Below are 23,896 nucleotides of genomic sequence, written 5' to 3'. Positions count from 1 at the left end.
GCCTTGAAGCTTTCGGAGGAAGAAAAACAAAAAGGTTCGATGCACAGCACAGTGTTGCTACTTTTTGCATAATCTCATGGCTTTGGGTTTCACTTGGTCTCCAACGGCTACTTTTTGTCTACCTGGAGCATTCACGTCCCTTTTCCTTATGAATTCTGTGGTGCCAAGCGACAGGCTCCTCTTCAGCAGGACGCTGATGGCAGCTCCCTCCTCTTACCACCCGCTCGCCCCCGGTGTCGGCAGCATAACCTCTCCACCCAACAGGGTTAACACTGACCAAAGGGTTCAAAAGTTATTGGGGAGGGGAGCGAGATGCACACAGAGAAATTGCAGCAAGTTTCATTTTTCGAACAGAACCAACCTAGAACGGAGTTCTCTCCTTTCCTGTGACTCCATTGCCCAGCCGTGCCAAGGGAAAGGGGTGGCCACTGCGCTGCTCCCCCGTGCTCCCGCCCGTGGTACCCAAGGACGGTGACCCGGGTGACGACGCACTGATGCGCAGGGACCAGAACTCGCATCAAAAACCTGCTGACCTGCAGACTTCAAAATAGATTCAACAACAACAACAAAACCCCAATTAACAAAGTCAGTCTAGGTCACAGTTTCTAAGTAAGAATGATTAGGAGAAGCAGAAAGGAGGCTTCCTGTAGCCACGTCAAATGGACTGGAAGAGTTACTAAAATGTTGTAATCATTTTATTACAGTAACTCAGATTAGTATAAAGATGTTCAACCGGAGACAACCCAAAACCAGTACAGGCGCAACATAGCAGATCGCACAATAGACACCACCACTATATAACAGCTTAGGTTTGACTCTGGGCAACAATTACTCTTTTTAAATTTTTTTTAAAGGAAGATTTCTGTTGATGTAAGGCTCCAGGGTCTGTGAATTTGGAGCAAGCTATTATGAAGATAATTAAAACAACAACAGCAGTGTTCAACACAGATGCAAGTAACCAAACAGCAGATGCTAAAGAGCACTATTACAGAAGAAATTTATGAGACTTCAGTAAATCTGCAGAAAATAACTAGCTGGTCTATTATCCAAACCTAATAGTCACAGGAATAAAATTAAAACAAAAAGGGTTCTTAAAAAAAAAAAAAAAAAAAAAAAAAAAAAAGAAAGGAAGAGCTTTACAGAGAAGTAAAGGGTCTCCAAAGGAAGATACAGATAGCATCTGGGAACTGTTGTGGTTTGATTCTAATTTCCACATGCAGTCAAGCTCTGGCCATCGTGTCTGTGGTGCTCCTGGCTAAGTGCAGTTTGCTTTTCCACAGAAGCACTGGCAGGAACAGTGGAGTTCTGCTGTCAAAGCATACATAGTTTTCCCATTCACAAGTACTTGCTGATCAAAAAATCCGCTATAGACGTGAACACAGCTGCTTGGTTCTCCGCATCCGTCGTGAAACGTGGAACAGCCATCGCGCTCCATTTCATGTGCTAAATATTCACTAACAAGAAAAGAGAATTGAGCTGTAGGAGTCAGCTGCTTTCATTAAGGAATCTAAACCGTACGGTGGTTTCAGACACCTTTTTGAAAAAGATTCAAGAGTTACCAAGAAACAATACCTAGACTAATGCAAACATGGCTCTGGTCTAAATAAAGTGTAAAATATGAACAGCTTGACAGACCTCAGAAGACTAAGCCTTTTTAGGAGTTATTGGTTATATTTTTTTTTCCACAATAGGAAAAAGAAATCTGTCCACTTAACAATTGGGATTAGGTTAATTTTCTTAACATTTTACTGAAATAATCACTTTAATTGTCATCTTCTTTTAAGTTGTATAATAGTTGTAGGCTCAGGTCTGTGGAATTTAGTAAGAATGAGATCAGCAGGGTTCCATAGAAATGATCGCAGAATCTTTAGGTCTTGTTGTTTCTCAAGAAATTAGAAGAAAAAGGAATTCCATAGTAAACATCCAATTTAAAATGATAAATTGAAAAGTCTACCTTTTCATTAGATCCAGTCAACATTAATTATTTCTTGAGTGGAATCTGAAAGGTACAAAGCAGCTTTTTTCTATCCAGTGTTCATTTTCCAGATTCCATTTGACTATGCATTAATGAGATCACACTGCAGAGAACGAAACGTGAACCAACCCACTGTGCAAGTTTGCTAATCCTCTACTCACTACTCGCTGAAACTATCAGAAAGGTTAGGCCTTCCACCTTCATAATGAAAAATAGGCACGAAATGAAGGAAACCCATATTTAAAGAAAGAAAAACTAGAATATTAGAAGCCTTCTGAAAAACTTGAACAATTGGGGAAGGCTGGAGCGCCCTGCAGGATGGTGTTATTGAGAGGGGTTCCAAAGCAGGGGGTATTTCTGGTGCTAGTTTCTGTAAAGCAAGAGTGAAACAGGGATACACGCTGCAGATTTCAGACCAGAAGGGTTGCAAGGCACAGGCAAATATGTTGGTCCAAGTTCTTCAAGCAAAGAAAGGATTATTGTCGCTGCTTCTGACCAGGTGAAGACCGCCTGGCTGAAATACAGCCCAAATGTCACCTGCAGCAAGGCAGGGCTCGTGCCTGGCCACCTACACAAGTAGCGAGGAGAGTCCAAAGTGAATTTGCTGGGTTTGTACAAATACACATTCCCCGTACGGCACAGAGGGGACCCTCTGCATGTGCTCGTTGCCGCCACACTGGTGGAGACAAGATCCACCCGACAAGCAATTAGTAGAAGCTCATCTTGGTTCATTTTATGGCTTCGAGGGCAAGTTACAAACCAGAGGGCAACAACATCAGGGAAAAACCAACCCAAACCCAAGCCAATTTCCCACCCCCACACATGCCCCTGGTTTGGAGAGCAAGTATATTTGTCATTTGGGATTACAGGCTTTGAAGGAATCAGGTTTGCCAACCCGATGTGTTTCGTTTGCTCACTTAGAGTGTCCCTCGCGAGAGGAGCAACAACCGAACAAACACACAGAACAGCTGTGTTTGCATTTAAACAAACATTAATTGATGGAAGTAATGAGTAACCTCAAAAATAGTTTAGAAAGTTCATAGCATCCTCCAAATATTTGTAGACTATTCGAATTTAACTCATTTAATTACGTATGTAATCTTTTATTGCAACAGTGTCTAAAAGCAAGGAGGGGAAGCGGCACCACGTTTGCACATCTGAGTATAACAGACAGAAGTAAAAGATTAAATCCAGGTTCAATACTTCGAAAAGTTTCTTGACAGTAAATCTACCTTCAGCCTCAAGTTTCCAGAGGACACAGTTAAGTTACACACTTCTGCTCTTTAAAAAAAAAAAAAAAAAAGAGGAAAAAATATTCTAGAAGTAACCAAACAGCTGTGTCTCTGGCTTACTCCACTACTCCACCTCCTGCAACTGTACTGATACAACCCGTAGATATATGAGAAGAAGTTAGTATTTACAGCATCTTCTCTTTTGAGAAAGACGACAAGTCCTAACCGATAGCTTAGGGAAGGCACACGGACACTGCCTGGAGCCCCAGGCACGGTGGGGGAACCCCAGCACCCATTGCTAAGGTAACGTTATCCCATGGCTGCGCTTAACTGGAGAAAATGGAGAGAAAGGAAGAATACATTTTAGACATGCATAGCCCACCTTTAAAGAAATTTGACAGTATATTCCATAGAATAATTGGGAATAAGAATAATCTTATTCCATAGAATAAATCCATTTAAAAATTGATGGTATATTCCATAGAACAAGACAAGATTTCTTACCACATCCTTTATCAAGTGGCATTCCTGGGATGTCAGATATCACTGCTTAGACAGATTTTACTAACCCCTTGTTCCACTAAACTCTTTCAGTCACGTACACTGTCACACTCTGAAAACAACTGGTCATTTTGAAAGAGGAAATGTGACTTTCAGGACAATTTATTTTATTTTTTAATTCATCTACTTTTCTGAACATCTTAGGCAAAAGAAGTTACTAGGAAACTGTCTGCTATTTATTTACCTTAAATTTCACGCCTATACTTAATTTATGTTCCTGTGGTACTTGAGCCACTTGTTTCTGACTTTCTTCTATGGAAATCATGGTAAAAGGATCCTTGAAGTACTGCATGAAGACAATACAGGGCACCGTTCCATAGCACAGAATCTGTTTGCTTTCGGTATTTCGCCTGGTCTGTAGTTAGGCCATGCCAGCTCCCAGCTGCGTGCTAGCGAGAGCCATCGGAGAACTCTCTGCAACGCACCAGTAAGCCGAGAAACCACTGAGCTGTGCGGTGGGTGAGGCCCAAACATGTACCTCATTAATCAGTACCATGCCTCTGGACTGCACGCCTGTGAGCTGAGCAAGTTCCACCACGGTTTATTTTATTTTCTGAAGTAGGTAATTGGAGCCAGATGATATGCACAGAACATTCATGATTTGTTCGATTTAATTTTCCTAAAACTGGAGCAGATAGCACTGCTTAAAAGGATAAAAAGAACGCAATTCTAACATTGCAACACCAGCAGTTTAGGGGACTAAATAAATAATTCTCCCCGATCAGGCCCTGACGGCAGGCACACAAAGCTGTACGTGCAGGGAACGCACAGCAGTAGGCACCGCTAATTAACTACGTCTAGTCAGAGAGACTAATTGCTTTGCCAGCCAGCTGAAGTTGTTCTGCAATCCTAGATGCAGTTCTAGCCTGTCGGTTTTCACAAGCCCAAGTAAGATCTAAATCCGAACGTCAGTCTCTCTCTGTTCAGAACTTTAACGTCATTAAAGTTACAGACTGAAAGACCCAGTCCTTTCATGTGAGTTACACACAAAGTTAGACTAATTTAATTTATTGGGACAATTCAGGTGTATTAGAAATTACTTACATGTTTGCAAAACTCAGACTCCTAGAGGCCTTCAGAGGGTGGGAAATGGAGGTAGAAGAGGCAGAAGTTTCATGTCAAGGAGGTAGCACCACATGTTCTTAATGAGCTTCTGGATTTCAAACACCACATAAAGCGAAGAGGTTCTATATGATTAAGCGTGTGCTGCCAGTCTGTTAAGTTTAATGACAGTCTTTAGCTCCCCAAAGACCTGAGTTCCTAGATCTACCAAAAAAAAAAATAAAAGGAAAATGCTTATTTGGACAGCAGTTCAGCTCCCTGTGCGTGTTTAGGATTACAGACAAACCCCAGTGAAGCCCCTGAGGTCAGTCAGATGGGAAGGTTGGGCAGATAGCACCCTTCTGCTAAGCAAGAGTCTCAGCTGCACACACACATACGTGATCTTTCTGGGTTGACGTGTGTAGCGTACACCAGCAGGTCAAGGTGATCAGGCATGTAATTGTATTTGCACTCAGTGTCTGTGTGTTTCCTAAGGCTGCGTGGCTAAAAGAATTCACAGCTTTGAAGCAACTATAATATTGAGTATTTCAAATATCTATAGATGCTTTTTCACATTTCCCATTATCAATATACTTCTTTATGCATATAGGAATGAATCCCGCTGAGGTAACCTCTACAACCAGTTCTTGGAGTCACGAAAGATGCAGCTTACCTCCTGTCCCTGGGCTGCCCTGGCTGGAAATAACGCACATATTATCGATCGCACTCAGCACAAGCAGTTGTCTACTGCAGCAGTTCCTAAACCAGGAGCTAAGCCGATGCAACCCAAACCCAACCCACTGAATTCCAAGAGAACCCTCACACGCAGAAATCATATCACACCTCCCTAAACCCAAAAGTGAGGTTGCCACCGAAAGGATGAGGACTCTTGCTCCACGGCACTGAAGTCACGTGCAATTTGGTGTTAACCTTCTGCATCCTAAGCGAAGCTAGCGCAAGGAGTCACTAGGCAATGTGTCAGCACTCAAGGAATTTATGAACTGTATAGTTGTGAACGATTAAAAACAACCCCCCTCTCTGAAAAACCTCAATTTGTGTCAGGGACTTGAGACTCATTTCTTGGGGTCATTAGGGCAACCGGCAGCATTAGTGCACAAATTCGAGGCTTCTCCGCTAGCAAAGTTAAGGGTCCTGCTGAGAAACTTGTTTCATGCACCGTATTGTTGAAAAGCTTTTAAAATCTGCAGCCTTTTAAGAAAGACGGGGGGAAATGTATTCCGTATTTATGTAAAGGATTAGGGCAATGTGTAATGGAAGAGCAGCTCGTAGCGGGTGACTGTGCGGTCCCTGCGCGCCCGGCGGGAGGTTCCTGTGCTCAGACGGGCAGCCAAGCCTCCAGGTACGTCGGCGCTGTTTCAGGATATACATTTTTCACTTCTGGAGAAGCTAAACCGATCCCAATTTCTGATCACAAACTCAGAAAATACACAAAAAGCACCGGATACAATTTGTCAGGTGAAATTAAACAGTTTTGAGGCCATAGATCCCAAAGGTTAAAGCTAAAAGCACGATCTACAGCTACTTATGCTGCTGAGAGCGCTGATCTCACACAGCAACCATGAGATTACCGTAGGCAGCACGCCGAAGCCGTTCAGAGGCTAGTTGGATATTTTTCAGTTTTCAATTATTTCTCACACACAGTTTTCAAACCCATACTTCGCCACGTGAAACATTTTGCCTTAGTAAATTAAAGCTGGAAACCATGCCAGGCTTTGTCTTAATCACAAGAATATATTCTTCAGATCAAAATCACACGATCAAAGGGTCATTTTTATTCTTTAACCATTACTTTAGGAACGGCTGGTCATTGAACCAGGCACCAGCCACAGCACTTCTCCCCTGCAGCCAGCACCTCAACCAACGAGCCGGCTGATACCACAAACGCTGCGGCTTGCGCCCCGCGCAAACGGGGATCTCTGGCGCTTAGCAGCCCTCGCAGCCATGCCAAAACAGTTTGCCTAGCCACAAAAAACCAACACAACTATTGAGTAACGCGCTGCCTTCCTTTCAGTACTCTCACATCCCGTTTTTAAGGTGCTTTTCTCCATTTTTCCTTTAAGTTTCCCTACACCGTTTATTTAGTTTAATGATTTTGCCAAGGAACAAACCACCCAGCAGGTACAGCGAGGGGGGGGTGTGTGTCTGTAGTTTCGCTGGAATATGTCCCCACAGAGACCTGCAGGGCCCCAGGAAGGACCATGACAAGGAGCAGAAACGATCCTTGATGGCTCCCTTCCCACAGAGCATGCCTCACGCTGCTGAAGCATCTCCTAGACTGTCTCAAAGCACAACTTTTGTCCTAGATAAAATCTATTTTTAGAAAAAGAAACCCTGTAAAATATCTGAGATGGAGAAAGAATGAAGTATGCCTCTCGCTAAATACTTTTATCTTTGATTTGTGATCTGTGGCCAGATATACGGACAAAGGAAAAATATACCATTTTTCCCATTAAAAAATGTGGCTGCACCAGAGATTCCATACCACGTTAGAATTCCAAAGAGATTAGCAATATACACCTCTCTCTTTGTACCAACAAACTGCAACCGGTTAGATTAATGACAAAAGTAGCTTTAGCGAGGGCTAACATGAAACAGGAAAAGTGTTTCCTTCCTCTGGTTCCCGAGGGCTGACTTCCTTCATGAGGCGGCATGTCTTCTGTACGGCTGGCCATGGAAGCAGCTCCCCTGCCCTGGCCGCACCGCACAGCCATCCCGGCAGAACACGCCCTGGGAGGAGGGGGGAGAAAAGGAAAAACTAAAAAAAAAAAAAAATTAAAAGAAGAAAATAGAACATGCAAATTCACCCTGGCCCCTGCAGGAAGAGAACAAAGGAATGATGACTTCCACTAGGCTCTGGTCACTAGAAACTATTTTAGTATTCATGGTTTTTTCCTGCAGAGATGGAGCCACCAAGGGGTTTGACACGTGGGAGACGCAGACTCAGCGTCGGGGTTAAGGGAGTTCATGGCGCTGCCCTTGGGTTGGACTCCAGCGAGTCTGGCAGCCTGGACGAACCGGTCTGCAGGCGGGCAGCGATGTCTAAGGGCAGCCAAAGAGGTAAGCAGGAAGCACAGTGTCTAAACTGGACTCCCTAGACACTTCGTTTTTATGTCTATACATACAATGTTGATGTTTCGTTTGTATTTTCATTGCCAAGTTTCCTCTCTGGGGCTGGCCTGGAAAGAAGCACAACTTGCTGTAGAACTGAGAGTCTGTGAGTAGAAAAAGGAGATGGGGAGGTGTAAAGTGAAAATATAAAACAGAACTTTGACACACTGCATAAGGAGCAGGTAGACACTAAGAAGAGCTATTCCAGTTGATACTCCTGCCTGGTATTCCCCCCCGGATGGAGGTTAGGGGCTGAGGTTTCCCTGCTCTGAGGGAACCCTCTGCCCCTCGATGTCACACCACCAGGAAAAGTCCCGTCCGTGCAGCAGCGCCCATCTCTGCTGTCACCTGTGCTGCAGCAGCCTGGGAAGCAAAACGCTTCTGCTGCCTCAGTTCCTGACAGCCAGGGACTGCAGCAGGAACGAAAACAAGTTCTGTCTTAGTTTTGTTCTTGAACTTAACCAGGAGCTAACCCTGTTTAAAAAACATCAATTCTAGAGATCCTTTAAATATAGTTATAATAGTGGTAAATATAACACTGCAAAAGAGCTACGCTCACCTCTTGCCCTATGTAGGCGTATAGCTCCTTCGGAGAACTGCAGACACAACGGCTGGAATGGCTATTTACCGTGAAGGCATTACGAAATTAAGCCATTTTAGCCTTTTCAGGAAAAAGCAGCGTTCGGTTCACATCAGTTTTGGACCGAGCGTGAAATTCAAAAGCAAAGTGTTCACAAGTGGCTTTCTGCAAATAATCTGCAGGACCAGCAGTTTCCAGGGCCGGACCCAAGTGCACTGCGGCGCAGGGTCACATCACCGCGGCGGCAGCACCGCACGCAGCTGCACCCCGGGATCACAGGCAGGGCTTTGGGTACAGGTAGGAGTATCACTGTCCACATTCTTTATTAGTTAACGCTCAACGCTTGCCTTGAGGATGAAAGAAGTTGCCTAATATGCGGATCCAAATATCGGGGTTATCATGGAATATCATCTGTGTTCAATGGTTGTCTCAACTGATAGACTCCTACAGCACAATACACAGAACATATAGATTTTTTCATATTAATTTCTCTTTCTAATTCATTTTTTTCAAGTGTTGCAGTTGCATCACGAACGTGACATCAAACAACTTGTTCAGGCAGCCCTTTAAGCCATTAAGCATAAGACAACAGGCCTGGGTTTTATTTTAAATTCTTACCCCTAGGAACAACCCAAGCAGCAACAAGGGTATGATCCTGAGAGGCGAAGTTGTACGATATCGGACTAGACCACCCAGATGCTTAAAATTAAAATACTTGGAGATATATCAGACCATAATCCTGCTAAGGTCACACAGCAGGTAAGGTGTGGAGGTGGCTGCTCTCAAAATTCTTTGCAAAACCAGGAGGAATTAGCAACAATTAGCAGCAGTCCTTACTGTCAAACAGCAGACCACGTTTTCTTTCTGGCCAGCAGCTGGCTCGTTAGTATTTGTAAAGTATAGCGAGATCTACCAGCAGAAAGCGTGAGGGGGGGAAGCACATCACCACCCACGCATTACACAGACCTGCGTTAATGTGACTCCTTTGAAACCTAGTCTGAATTAAGAACTACATAAAACTTTGATGTAAAGCAAATAATCGTTCCGCTCCAAACACAAGCTGGTTTTGTGCTTTGAAGATGCGTGGCAGTAAAGAGAGGGAAGTCACAAATGATTTCCATGGGAAACATATGACTCCGCAGTACTCCTGGCGTTGCTCAGGCATCTGCTCCTGGGTCTTCTGATTACATTGTGAAAGGATGTGAAACCTCAGAAGTACAATTTCTTGTATATTTTTACGTGTCATGAGCACAATGAATGCGATTGCTCCCAGGGGCCAGCCACAGAGCATGCTTGTTGCTGGAATCGGAATGCACTGGACTCAGGGTTTGATCTATTAAAATAGACTATTTACAGCTAAGGTTTCCTTTTTAAAGAAACTTCCCCTTCTGAAATCTCAATTTTTGTGTACATTTAGAGTTGGATAGTACACGTATGCTTACATGAGGATGCACCATCACGCCTGGTGCACATATTATGGGTGTAGTACTGAACAGTATAACCCATTTTCCCTCAAACATGTAGTTCTCCACCAGAACTTAGCTGAGGAGCCCAACTTCCCTGTTTCAAGAGGCTGGAGTATTTGCAGGACTTATAAAAAAAAAAAAACCCACCCTGCATTTCTGATGCTATAGTAAGTAAATTGAATAAAAAATAACTTTCATTCACCAAAAGGCAGGAACAACCCCTGATGGACTAACTTCAGCAGATGACATGTAAGAAAACACATTCTTAGAGCTTTACAGGCAGACAGATTATGTGCTTTTATTTACCTTACTGGGTTTTATCCTGTTCTACTTAAGTTTTCATCCTGCACTTCGCGAAGTACCTGGGCACCTTGGCAAGCCCTCCTGCTGGGTGCCCCTTCGCAGCCTGCAGCCGCTTTGTCCTTACCTCCTGCCCGCCGCCCCCCCCCCCCTTTCTGGCGAGCGTCCGTACAGCGTGACAAATAACTTCTGACCCACCATATGAATTCTACAAAACCACTTTTTAATTAAAATGTTATTTGAGAATCCCTTCTTATCCTAGCATCTGAAATTACTTGAAACTAATATTACACATATATTTGTAACTCATATTTACCTGAAGTTTTAAGCTTCTTTTTGTCGTTTTTGTTTGTTTGTTTGTGTGGGGTCTTTTTGGTTTGTTTAGGGGATTTTTTTGTTTGTTGTGTTTTTTGGGGGTGGTTTTATTTTAATTTCTAGTTTGCATTAATTAAGAAAAACCCCAACAAAGTAACTTCTCTAAACTAGGGCAAACAAAAGCTAGGGGTTCATTCCAGACCACATGCAAGGTGAAAGAGCACATTAGCTCTTTTCAAGACAAAAATAAAGATCATGTGAAGCATGTGCCAACTTTCCATAGATAACTAATAGACAGCAATTTGACTTCCTAATTGCATTTCTGTTTTTCCAAGGGCAGAGGAAAGAGAAGAGTTTCAAGGAAATGAAACTCCCCAATTACAAGTATCAGCATGATTATATTTGCTCTATCTGTGCTGAGAAACATGATTTTTTCTTTCTAAGACCAGAAATAATGCAGAAATAAAGCAGATGTTATACCAAGCGATCCTGAGTTAAGGGTGCCGCATGAATTCTCTGGTTCACGTAGACAATGTTGTGGGGTTGACAGACCCTCGTACCCAGAGGCATAGTGACCCTCCTGATGGTGACAGGGAGGGGAGCATCCCGGCTAGTCGCAGCTTCTGAGCAGCGGCGAGCAGATGGAGCTGCCCTCCAGCACGCTGTTGCTTCCCCAGCACTGCCTGCGCAGAAGGTGTGTTTCATGGCTCGGGTGAAGTTTGCCGTGTTAAATTAAGCAGACTCGGTACACTGCAGATGGTGTTTTATACATCACGTGCCTCACATCCACATCTCTTCGATGTGCTGAGAAATGTTTTACTGTACACCGCATCTCTCTTTAAGGAAATATTTCCACTACTTTGGCAATAAATGAGCGTTTGAAACCTCACAAATTATCATGAAGACTACTGATTTTCCATCAAAAGCAACTCAAAAATACACTATTTTTTATTCCTCCAGTACTAGACACGCTGTGACAGGGATGGGGCACGAGAACGGAGCCCTGTGTCACAGTCCATTTAGAGATGCAGTGCTCCAGGGAGGATGGGTGGGGAAATGCCGACACGGACAGGAGCTCTGAGCCGTTCCTTAACGAAGCCTTTCGAAGCGCTCCCACTCTTTGGAAGCTCAGGAACATGCTCAGCCTGGGATATCAAGCTAAAGATGATCAGCCAGGCTGAATGGTAGAGTCACCTTTAAAGCTGGTTGTCTGCTAGTTCATAGAGAACCTTTGTATTCACCCTGTCAGAGAGCAGGACAGCTGAAGATTCCACCGTGTTAGTAGTTAAGCAGAAGTTTTCCAGAATCTGACCATTTTTGGTTTTCTGCAATGGGTGATGAACAACAATCCGTGGGCAAAACATGAGAGCTTCTCTTAGAGTGCTGGTTATTGCAGATAGGGTTGGGGTTTTTTGTGTGTGTGCCCACTCCTACACCTCGGCCAGCCAACAGAACCTAGGCTTTTTTGAAAAACTTCCTCCATGCATATTTTTCACTTGTAGTTTCTCAGCTTAAAGCGCATAATTTTCCTGGCATCTGTTAAACTCAGGAAACAAACCCAATAATGAGCGCTGTTACAGGCAAAGGGAGAAGTAATTGAGCTGCCATGCCAATAGTTCATAAAGCTTAAATCATTCCAGCAACTGCTCCATATGGTTCCTTGAATGAAGCCTAACTTAAAAGAGAAGCTTGAACTTGCAAAAAAAAATAAAATAAAAAATTTAACAAATCCTAACAAACTGATTATTACAATTCTACCTCAAAGCACCACATTGCTTCCTCTTTCAGAGATAGGTTACTGCGTTCTGCAACAGCTGCTCCGTGACTCGTAATCAGAGTTCAGGTTCAGCGATTTAATGCAATTCAAAAATCTATACTAGCCGTGATAAAGCCGTCTCGGAGCAGACGGCACACCTTTGCTGATCCTGAGAGCAGAACTCCCGCTCAGGGCAGCAAAGAATCAAAGTCTGCAGTCGGCAAAGTGGACTGTGATTCTGTGAGCAGCTGTAATTGTCATTCTGATAATACTTTACTAGTAAGAGCAGCAATGCTTTAGTTCCTTCTCATTCCCGAGGGCAGCAGCCCACGCAGGGAGTTGATTTGTGTCAAGTGCTTGCCACAAGAATTTAAAGTCAAAGTTTACCTTGAAAAATAAAGGTTTAGGCTTCAAATCGATAGCCTTACCAGATCTGTGGCACCCAACCTTTATGTTTATATCCTTCTCATTCTAAACATTTCCAGAATCTGAAATGAAAGATGAGTGGTAAAGGCAACGTTGTATTAACCTTTAAATGATGGAAGGTCCTGTCCAGATTTCTCTCTGATTTCATTAAACAGTGCTTAATGAAAATCACAGGTGAAGTGATTTCAGAGCCCGCTTTAGAAGGGTGTTTGGCTCTCCGGGCACATGGAACCACCGGCATGCGCGATTTGAGCAGTATATTATTTTATATATTAGAAGAACAAAGCTTGAACGGGTAGGAGCAAGTCCTGCCTCCATCCAGAAGCACAATGTGTGTTGGTAAGGGACTTTCTTGCATATAGGGGAAAAAAACCCAAATCCAAACAACAAGACCAACAAACCACCAGACACAAAGGAAAGGCTGTCACCACCTAGGAACTTCACGAGCACCTTTGCTAAAAGAATCTAAAACTAAGTGCAAGCTTTTGCAAAACCGTAACCTTTACCAGTGCCTTGGATTGCCAGAGATTTCTGCTTAACAGAAGGATCTGCCCAAAGTGTTGGGAACTTCTAGTGAAATGTCAATGCTTTAGTAATTTCCTCAAGGACCAAACACAGCAGTGTCAAGAGTTGATTTTAGGGTGGGTTTTCTTCCCCCGCACAAAAAAAAAAAAAAAAAAAAAAAAAAAAAAATGGAAAGATACAGGTAGAATGCCAGACGTCCTCTGTCAGCTTCTCAAAGACTAAAACAAGGAGACATTGGAACCGGCCATGGCACGGCTCCAGCGGCGGTAGGAGGAAAGCTTGGGCTGCCAAGAATCCCAGCGATGGAGCGCAGAGCGCTGAACTTTGCCTTACATAGCGGCTGACAAGCCCAGAGGTCTGCAAGGCATTCATATTTTCATTTAGCTTCACTTGCTTACAAAAATGTAAACTGTGGGAATCCAGGGGGGGGAAAAGAGGGGGGAAAAAAAAGCAGCTTCCATCGTCAGTTACTAATTCATACTGCGTTAAGGCAGCAGGCACAGGCCAGCTTTCGCTGGGGTATCCAGCTACTCCAGATTTCTTTTAAGGTACCTTCTGATAAACACTTTTCCCCCTGTATTGACTGGTTAGGTCAAGAGGTGAGTAAAGGCACCCTAAGGGCCCTACTTTGCCAGCAATAGCCAAGGGAAAACCTCCCGTGACATGCCTCACATTTGCATTTCACTGCCAAAGTGTTTAATCCTGCCCCTGGACAGCTGAGTGAACAAATTCCCAAACCCTTCCACAGCCATTTTCTTAGGTTACCTTTGCCAAAGGGCAACGGATTCATTCTTGGAGGGGTTTTATTGTCTTGATTCTTTGGCTTGTTGCTATGCTGGTGCCTTGCTGTGGCATCATGCTCATTCTTACCGGTTCATTTTCATACACCTGGTACCCTCCAAAGCACAAGTCAGCAGGCTGGGGCTAGGGTGTTAACTAGCTTTGTTGTGAATTTGGTTTAAATCAGAACAGCTTCAACTAAAATAAATAGATTTTCCTCTTCACTTCAGTGAAAAAAAGCAAACAAGTGAGTTGTTCAGGTTTGACATTTAAAAACATCTGAATGTTGCACTTCGCAGAGTTACTTTTGTTTAGAGCATGTTGCTTTTTCAGTCATGCTTTGGATAAGGCCCAATAATTTGGCTTTCCCAAAATATATTTTGGAGCACATGTTCTTTTGTTGTTGATTTTTTGCAGGTTTTGCCAAGAATGTTCAAATGTTTGAGGCTGAGCAAGATCCACAGTTGTTTTTTTCCCCCCTCCCTTCTCAAGAAATCTGTTTCCCCAGTTCAGTCACAACTGATCTCTAGTTTTATTGCCCAGGTGGAAACTTCAATTCTAGATCACGGACAGAGTTTGCAAAGGCTTTCAGGTGCCTCACTCCCATATGAACAACAGCAACCACTAAACTCCACGGAGAGCTGTGCTGGTATTTCATGCTTTCTCAGCAAGCACTGTGCTATCAGGTCAGATTCTTTCCACCTCTCATTCCCTGCCCCTCCCTGCAAAGGAAATACCAAGAAATTGTTCTCTGGAGGAACACGTTCGATTTCAGGGACACTGGAAGTTGCCCTGTTACAACCCCACTAATCTTCATGCCCCTCAGAAGACAAATGAGCTGGGCAGTGCCTTGGCAGGGTGGCTGCTGCGGGGAGCTGGGAGGCCACTTGCTGGACCCTGGCCACCCCCTAGCTCTGGAGGCTGCAGCAGCTCCCAGGGGAGCATCTTACACACGGGCTTTCCCTCTCCCGGCGAGGGATGGGCTGGATGTGTCCAGGGGCGTCGGATGTGCTGCATCCTATTCTCTGCCTGAAGATTGAGGGGGAGCTGTGAAAGCTGGCTTTCTGGGACAAGGGGGCTGCTGTAGTAAGGGAACCCACGTGCCTTCCCACAGTAAAGCACCTATTCAGGGTTCCTGCTGGGGAAGCTGGAGGCAGAGATGCTCCTACACTTGCTATTAGCCAGTGACACAGCAGGATGGCAGGGCAGCGGGGAGAGGGGATCTGTGCAAAGCAGTCCTGTGTGAACAAAGAAAGGGGATTTGTAAACTGCTGAAGTATCTGTCATGTGAGTTTTGTTTCCTTTTCAGTTCTAATTGAGATTTTTAAGGCAGCAGGAACACCACTTGCTGCTCATGATGCTGTATTTCTGCTATGCAGAACAAAGCCCCAACACACGACAGTCACAGTAACGCACACCCGGCTGCAGATTAAACAAGAGCCTCCCACACGCACATCCCATATTTTAAGACAGTTGAATCCCACCTTTTCCATTATGCTTGTGTTCACACTTAGGCCATCAGGTCAAGTTTCCAGCCTGACAGCTGACCTCTGACCACGGTGTTAATTTTTTCTTGTCAATGTCAAATAGGTAACCACAACCAGAACCCCACTCCAGGAACTACAACACCAGTTGCTTCATCTGCACTAGCAGCCTTGAGAAGATTACTAATCCTTCCACCCGTGTGCAGCGTGACATATAGGTAGGATGGTACAAAACCAAGGAGTTGACCCTGCTGGGGTTGTATTTCAAGGATTTCAGACCTTGTTAGTTCAAAGCTTAGTTTTCTCACAAGAATTAACATATCTTAAAAGAGTGCCGTAACAATTATGTTGAACATGAGTACCTTTAGCGGCCACTGTATCCATTTGACTGAGCCCTCCCACTGTATTGTATAACCCAGCGTGCTCCCATAGTTATTATTAATGAGTGATACATTAATAGATTTACCATATAATCACAGATAAAGCAAGAGAGGAAAACTGTTACTAAGAAACACATGATAGCAAGTCTTAAAATACTCTGGGATAGGTTTGAACTACTTGCTAGCTAGGAAACTGCTGAATCATACCCGTAGGCTCATACCGAAAATAGTATTTCACTTGGCAAAGCACATACAAGCTATCAGCGTTCCCTGCGGTGGGAAGTCTGCTGAAGAGCTGCAGAGGGTGAAGAAGTGTCCTCCTTGAATACTTGGAAGAAAAAGAATAGCAAGTTTGTTTTCTCCTACTGCAGCTCTTCCTTTCACATTAAATGTTAACAGAACAGGAAAGCCCCCAACACATTTTCGAAGCATTCTGAATTTGAGACACCTTAAAAGAAACTGTACTTGCCTTTCTACACACATGGCATCGGTGGGTAGCAGGTATTGCTCATCCCTCTGTTGTAGTCCCCTCTGGTGGGGGGGCAGTGCTCTCAGTACATAGTCTATAAGCTATTTCTTAGACCTAAGGAGCAGAAAGAGCCTTGATCATTTAAAGAAGATTGAATTAATATGAGGGAAGTGGTTGTCCCTAAGGTCTTGGAAAAAGTGACTGCTTAATGCCCTTAACAAGGAGGGAGGGGGTTTAAAACATGGAGTTCAAAACCTCCAGCTGGAGTTCATTATGCTCATTAATAGGCTCTGTAATGACAGTTTGCCGGCCTTTGGCATCCCACAGGCAGGGGGAGAGACAAGAGCTGCCCTCCGAGTTTCTCTGGGTGCCCTGTTACCTCCTCCCTTATTCCATCTGCCCTGCTGCGATGGAGCCCTGGGCTGAAGTCCTGGGTTTATCAGCAGAGAGCACGGCACAGGCTGCTGGGACGAACTTAGCAAAGTCCGCCCGCGGCGGCCGGGCAGCCCTTTTCCAGCAGCAGGGGAGTCATCCCCTTCCAGACCCCAGTGCCGGCGTGCGGCACCTCTTGCTTTGGCCCTGAGGCACCGCGGCTGCTGCTGGGCGCCCAGGGAGCGTTAACCCGGAGAGGGACAGGGCACGCCGAGCAGCCCCCGGGGGATGGCCACGGAGACAGTGTAGGGAGAAGCCTTAGAAGGGAAGAAATATTACTGCAGTTTTCCCTGCTCCCTCTGGGAGTGTTGCTTCCCACCCCTCCGGTCGACCCGACCTCCCCGCGGTGGCTGACCGCCATCCGTGTAACATCTGGCCATTTAAACCGCGCTGGTGTTTTCTAAAAGAACATAAAGTATATCACCCTCTAACCATCCGCCCTGTAACCTTTACACAAGAGTCTGGGTATCGCGTAACGAAACATTCTCATGCACTTCTTATTACAAGAGGGGTAAGAAAAACGTCTGCGGTGACACAGCTCCTTGAAGTTGCAGCCCTTGCATTTTGTCTGTAACTTACATACAATCATGTAATTTTTCTTGCAAATAAAATCTGTCTTGGAAAAACAAAACGGTCTCCAGGCAGGAAGCGTGGGCAGCCCGGCTCGCCCAGCTCAGCAGAGGGCAGTTTACTCAGCAGAGGATGGTATTTCCAGAATTTTCTTTACGGAACTCTAAGTTGTGGTGGCTTGGACACATGAGGTCTGTTGAAGAGACGCGCTGAGCTCGTCTGCTGCTTCAGCAAAGCTGCCTGGCAGGGGCCACCTGCCACATCCGCGCCGCACGGGGGGTCCTAGGTACTTCGTGCTACCCATTTCTGCTGTACGGCATGAAGAACCCTTAGCACAGGATAATTACAGCTCCCTTTGTGCTACCTGTTTCTCACAAGTTCGTGAGTAATTCGCCGAACTCCTCAGCACAGCTGTGATTAGGTAATTGCTCTTGGTCTCTGCCCGATAGGTTACTCTTCCTGAAATCCACAAACACGTTTTGTTTCTTGGTACGACTTTTTAAGATTTCAGCAGCGAATGACCGAGGCTGATATCAGAGCCCAGCAATAGCGGTCTTCTGCATTTATCAAGCCCAGGACACAAACGACCTGTATTAATTAACCTTCAGTGGGTATCGTTAGGATGGCACAGGACCGTCTCACTGAGGATGACCTCAGAGGCAGGAGCAAGATCTCGAGGTGTTTTACTGCAGCGTGACGAGCGATGCTCCAGGGGTAAGGGTGCAGGGAAGGGTGGGAACGTCCCCTGAATAAACTAGAGGTCTGAAGGGTGCAGGGATTTAAAGGATGACTAGAAGAGAGGTGACCACGTGAAACTAATTAATCTCATTCTGCAGGATCTGTGAGGCCTCTGTCACACACCCCCGGTGGGCTGCCGTACCTCCCGCTTCCTTGCTGTTTTATACATTTTTATCGTCCCAGTCCGAGCTCTCCAACGTGCTCTCCTACAGGTGCTGGACAAATAGTCCATTATAGAAACTGCTTTCTCCCCTGCCTCTCTTGCTATCAGCCATGCTTTGCTGCTCTGTGAAACCCAGAATCGTCTTTTCCATTCCTAACCAACTTTTACACTGAAGGCTTCCAGAACTGGTTGACTTTCTCCATCCTATTGTTTTGTGATCGTAGCCCAGCTTCTGGTATAATTTATTTAGGGTGATGTAAGATAAGAACGCTGACTCATCCTCAAGCACATCTAATAGTGCCTCGTATCACTTCCTCAGGATGGGCTTGCAAAACTGGTCTTTCCCTTTTCTTTGAACAGTGTTATTCGTAGATGTAAGCAAAGTTAGCTGAATAAAAACGCATTGGAGAAATCGCAGTCAGTACTACCGAGGTGAGCTATTCCTATTTTATGGCTTAAACTTTCACTCAGTAACAGTTTTCACAGGCAGCAATATATAGGGACTAAATGGTTTTTGATGTCTCTAACGAGAAGCAGGATAACATACTGATACCCTTCTATTCTGAAGTGTTAACAAGGAGGATCAGAACAATTCTGTCTTTTAACGAAGAGAATTAGAAGACCGAAACGGTCATAGAAAAATAATTCTCTGAACATATATCTGTATTAATTTGGTACCACATTTGCTTGTTGTCCTTTCCCAAGGTGAAGTGCTTGGAATTTATAACAGCAGTGCACGGATGTCTGCACAGAATGACCTCAAGTAGTGCTTGGGTACGCCCCCGAGTAACACTGCACACAGCTGGCGAGCTAGGAGAAGGAAAGCTGCTGCTGCTGCCTTGGCCGCCTTGTTTGGCACCAGGCTGCAAGCGACGCCGGCACCCTGAGGCTTAGCCCCTGGCGAACACCGACAACCCTGCTGAAATGCCACTGATCGGGGGTGCCACCCTCTTTACTGGTGTCAAATCTGTCAATGAATAGAGAATTGCTTCAGCAAACAGGGGACGCGTGGGAAACGTGCAGACCCAGAACCCGGCACCTATCCTGGACACACAGACGTAACTGGTGCGGTGTGGAGCTCTGTGGGCACGGTGGTCTGCGGCTAGGGGTGAGGGGAACGCTGCTCTGCACGCCCAGTCGTTCGTCACGGGTCAGAGGACTTACCAGGAAGCACTGAGGCGGTCGGTATGATTTCCTAGCTCTTTCGTTGCCATGCCCCGATGCCACCTCACCTGTGTCCCCTGTGGCCAAGGGGATGCCAACCAGGCAGCGGATGCAACAGGGGGAAGAAGTACAGAATCAGCCCGAAGTCACAGCCCTCTGCTGAACGGGCAGCTATCAGCCTTGGTCTCTTCTGTTTGCTCTGTTCCATTTAGATAAGACAACATTTAGATTTTACCACAGCTGAGCAGATAAAATGAAACCGTACGTCCCTCTACAGCCCTGAACTTGAACTGGTACGTTAATAACCCAAGTTACCATTTTGTTACTGAAAATCTAGTCTCGGTTAGCAAAGTAGATCTGGATAAGAGCTCATAATTTGTGGAGGGAGGATGTATCTAAGCATTCATATTAAGAAAAAAAAAAAAATCTGTTATTGCCTAATCAGGCTTCTTTTGCTGTGAGTCCAAAGATTAGGCACCCTCAGGTCTGATTGCTCTATTGACTGAATTCCTCTGTTCAGAAAACCTGTTCTTCCTTGTGTCCACATAGTCACACAAAATTAAAGAACTAGAGGGAACAAACAGCGGGAGAGCAGTTTCCCTCTCTTGGCTGAGTATGAGCCTAATGACACGGATTCAGGGCAGGGAACCGAAAGCGATGAGATCTGTTTTATTCTTTTGTAGACACTGTGGGGTTTGCACTGAGGCTAGCGGTAGCTGCCAGCTTCAGGCACTTGTTAGAGCAAGATAATAGAAAACAAAAGAGCAAAAGCACGACTTCTCTTTCTTTGACAACTGAAAATCCCCGGAAAGGCTATCCTGGGACAGTAAAGGCAGTACAAAGGCTGTAAAGGTAAAGGTCCTTGAGGTGTGCATGACAAAAACAGCTGTTGCTTTACAGTAAGATGCAATAAGAGAAACATTCTGTCTTCAAAATAAGTAAATAAAGGCTTCCTGACACAGATGACGTTTCTTGGTATTTCAGAACGGGGAAGAAGCTTTTCAAAAAGACATTCAGGAGCCTTCCCTGTACAAAAATTTCTTCCTGGGAGAAACATTTTTTTTCCCCATTCTTCCATGGGCATATACCACTTCTAGTGCTATTTGCTGTGTTTCTCCCCGGGAACCGGTTGTATTCCAGCTGCCCCGTGGTGTGCAGGGGTTGTGGGAAATGTTTGATGCCATCCCCTCAGTCCACTGCTACCCTGAGATGATGCTACTGAAATTTGCTGGGGGGGTTGGCGGCGCAGCTCCGCCTGCGCTCAGACACCCCCAAGGGAGCTCTGCAGCGTTTCCTCGCTCCCCAGCTGCATCCCAGTTTGCGCTTTTTGGACATGGCAGGGGAATGCCAAGGTCAGTACAGGATGACAGAGAATAGGACGTTGCAGCCAAGCAAGTAAATAAATTTTACAAAAGCTCCTGAAGTTTCGAGTCAGTTTTGTTCCTCTGAAACTTTTCTCAAAAATGTCCCAAAGAATGGGTTCTTTATCTTGCTTTGTTATCGTTCGAAGATAAATGAACTGCAGCACACTTCATACTGTAAACAGTAACGTTGACTGGCCTTACTCCAGTAGCAGCTGAACAAATATTTCTGACATGGACAACTCCTCCTCCCTCTTTCTCAGCTGGATAGACCACATATTTTTATAACTCCCTGTCGGTTCTTATGTGTAACATGGTCAGCCAAGGGGAGGGAGCTCCCAGAAGTGAAGGGATTCAAACTTTTTAGCATCCTTAGAACCCAACTGTGCCTTTCTAGGAGCAGCCCCAGGAAACACACTGTCCAAATCCTCCAAGCTGAGGTCTGCAGCCCTTACTGAAATCAGCAGGCCACCGCCAGCCTGAAGATCTCAAAGCAGCAGGCTGCAGGGGATACGTACACACTAGGAATATTACATGTGGGCATTCTGGAAAACACTCCTGGCCAGTCTGCCTAATGAAAACAGGGATATTCGTCCTGTCGTAACAAAAAAACTTGAGGGCAAATGTAGTATTCCTAACTATCATACTAAATAATTCAGAAGACTTTGTTTAGTTAAAGAAGATTCTTGGCTGAAATTATGTGAACATTAATCAAGAGGCGTCGGTTTCAGTCCTTCAGTGCAAGACAAAGTATCTGAAATGGTTTGAACTGTATTGCAAATGTTAACGTCAGGAGTTTTCTTCGCTTGAGGTGTCCTACTTAAAAAGGATCTTTAGGTGAAAAGGTGCTGAAGCTGCTTTGCTTGTACTTTCCAAGCATAAAGAAGATTTTCACATGAACTACTTTGTTCTTTCGAACACGTATTTCGGCTCTCCGTCTTCGGCCAGCACCCCTTCGCAAAGGTGCTGGATCACTGCTCCACGCAACCTGACCGCGGTGACTGCGGGCTCTGACAGCACCCAGCAAAAAAGCTTTCGCTCGTATAAAAGATGCCTGAAAGCTCTAATAATCCCGCAGAACAGCTCGTAAGAGTGAATTCAGAGATGGCTCGCAAACTGAAAGCAAAGACCAAGACATTAAATGAAGGGAAAAGATATATGGATTGATGGACCAGCTGCCCACTGGGCAGCTCTCTGGAGGCGGTTAGCTGGCAGGGCGGGGGGTGTTGTCCGTGTGAAGCACCCGGCTCTCCCAGCAGCGGTCCTAGAGGAAACACTGAACTGGAAGAACTGCAGAAACACATCACATGCAATCGGAGAAGAACAGAGCTGGGAAAACGGTACCTACCCTAGAAGACATTCAGGATTAGAAACTCCACAACTTCCAGGGTTTCAAGCATGCTGTAATCTGACTTTGTTGATGCTCGTCTTCTCAGGCAGGATTATACCTTAGTCCCATCCCCTTTTTACCAGTCAAGTATTGTTAGCACATCACCTCTCGTCTCTAAATGACCCTAATTCTTTCACCCTCATCTCATTTCCTAGAGCTGTGATTACAACCGTTGCACTCTTCTGGTTTCTTTCCAGCCAGCACAGCTCTTCAAGGCAGACATGAAGGAAAAATGGGATGCAGCACTCCATTTTTCCCAGTTTGAAAGAGAACGATTCAGTTCATGAATCATACAGGCTACATACCGCTGTCTTCTAAGCCGATCTGTACAGCTTTAATCAGCAGTTTGCTGTTTTGGGGGGTGGTTTTGGTCGTAATGAGGTATGCTTAGATACCCACTGAAGTTCTAACAGCAGCATCTACTGTACATTCTCTTTCCCTTATCTGCCAAAGGAGAAGAGTCAGATTTTCTAAACATGAGTAACTTCCCGTGCATTTACAAAGGATTAAGAACTCTTGACTCGGCATGTGTGAAGACAGATTGCTCCATCACTCCATACCTAGAATAAGAGTGGAAAGCACACAGTTGCATGCTTCTCCTGTGACCAACTGCAATAAAGTTTAACTAGAAAGAAGTACTGACCTGCGCAAGGACAAGCTGAAGTATTTGAAAAAGCATTATTGAACAGCGTGCACTTTGTCCATGCACTTTGCAAGCCTTTAAGCAAACATCCTTGCTCAGTTGTTTCTGCCCTTCGGAGTTGCAAAATATAGTCTGTCTTGTTTAAAGCAGAAGCTAGAGGCATAGCCTTCCTCCAGGAATAAAATACTTCCAGTCCTACAGCGATTATTACACCCTGCAGGTAACGGCACCCCCAAGGAGGAAAACCAATGTGCAAGTATACAAGGTGAGATAGTAAGGACTAGTAATACTTACTGCTAGCTTCTCCAGTACCGAGTACTTGAGAAAGATCCGAACGCAGGGTACGGCACAACTGGAAACACGTCAGTCCTGAGGCAGGTGAACAGCATCAGCACCCCCACAGCGCCAGGCTCAGAAAAGCTGGATCTCTTGAGCTCTGCTCTAGCAGAAACAAACTTCACTCGGAATTACTCCGGGTTCACTTGTAAACCATTACCACTTCAAAGTCACAAAGAACCTATGACTTGGCATCCACTCAGTAGCAGCTGCTAGTTTCTAATACCAAAAAGCAGTGGAAATGATTATTTTTAACGAGCCTGGAATTGCCTGATCATAGCAATTACAGAATATTTGGTTTCTTTCTGAAGCTCTACCTTCAAATTGTGATCCTTTATAGATTAAGAGCTTAAATACGTGCTTTGCAAAAGCAGTCATGTAGGAGGCTGTGAAAGGAGCCTCTGTCCAGTGGGAAAGGCGTGTGTAACACCAGGACATGAAAACCTGTGATCTTCCCCAGCCAGCACCGAGGGCACGCTCACCAGCTAACGGAGGGAACGAGCTAGCTCTGCCAACCTGGGGTACGTATACCACACGCTTTGTAGAAGCAAAGACAGCAGTAACTGTAGTATTTTAAAACAACTAGATATTAACCTTTCGGGGAATTTGTAAGAGACAGCTTTCTCATTAAGGAAACAAAAAAAGTTTAAATTGAAGGGACTGAGTTCACACTACCTTTT

The 23,896-nt window shown here is 45.0% G+C and overlaps 3 long non-coding RNA genes across 6 annotated transcripts; 2 read left to right on the top strand and 1 right to left on the bottom strand.

Annotated features, from left to right (window-relative positions):
* Nucleotides 1-682: 682 nt before the first annotated feature.
* On the bottom strand, nt 683-5,424 carry LOC129736604 (uncharacterized). The gene is made up of 2 exons (XR_008733447.1): nt 4,813-5,424; nt 683-1,454 (listed from the first exon to the last, which is right to left on the bottom strand). It is a non-coding gene; the product is annotated as an uncharacterized LOC129736604 (long non-coding RNA).
* LOC114016194 (uncharacterized) lies at nt 1,958-16,529 on the top strand. The gene is made up of 4 exons (XR_008733446.1): nt 1,958-3,510; nt 5,420-6,169; nt 7,729-7,887; nt 8,701-16,529. It is a non-coding gene; the product is annotated as an uncharacterized LOC114016194 (long non-coding RNA).
* Nucleotides 16,530-16,547: 18 nt separating this feature from the next.
* On the top strand, nt 16,548-20,447 carry LOC129736603 (uncharacterized). 4 transcript variants are annotated; one of them, XR_008733443.1, is made up of 3 exons: nt 16,548-17,802; nt 18,258-18,754; nt 19,028-20,447. It is a non-coding gene; the product is annotated as an uncharacterized LOC129736603 (long non-coding RNA). The 4 variants fall into 4 exon arrangements; XR_008733444.1 differs by having other exon boundaries at nt 16,548-18,135; XR_008733445.1 differs by having other exon boundaries at nt 16,548-18,371; nt 18,683-18,754.
* The last annotated feature ends 3,449 nt before the right edge of the window (nt 20,448-23,896 follow it).

The sequence above is a fragment of the Falco cherrug genome, chromosome 8 (genome assembly GCF_023634085.1).
Source record: "Falco cherrug isolate bFalChe1 chromosome 8, bFalChe1.pri, whole genome shotgun sequence".
NCBI lineage: Eukaryota > Metazoa > Chordata > Aves > Falconiformes > Falconidae > Falco > Falco cherrug.
The sequence above is the reverse complement of the archived record's forward strand: the minus strand, read 5'-3'. Positions and strand labels throughout refer to the sequence as shown.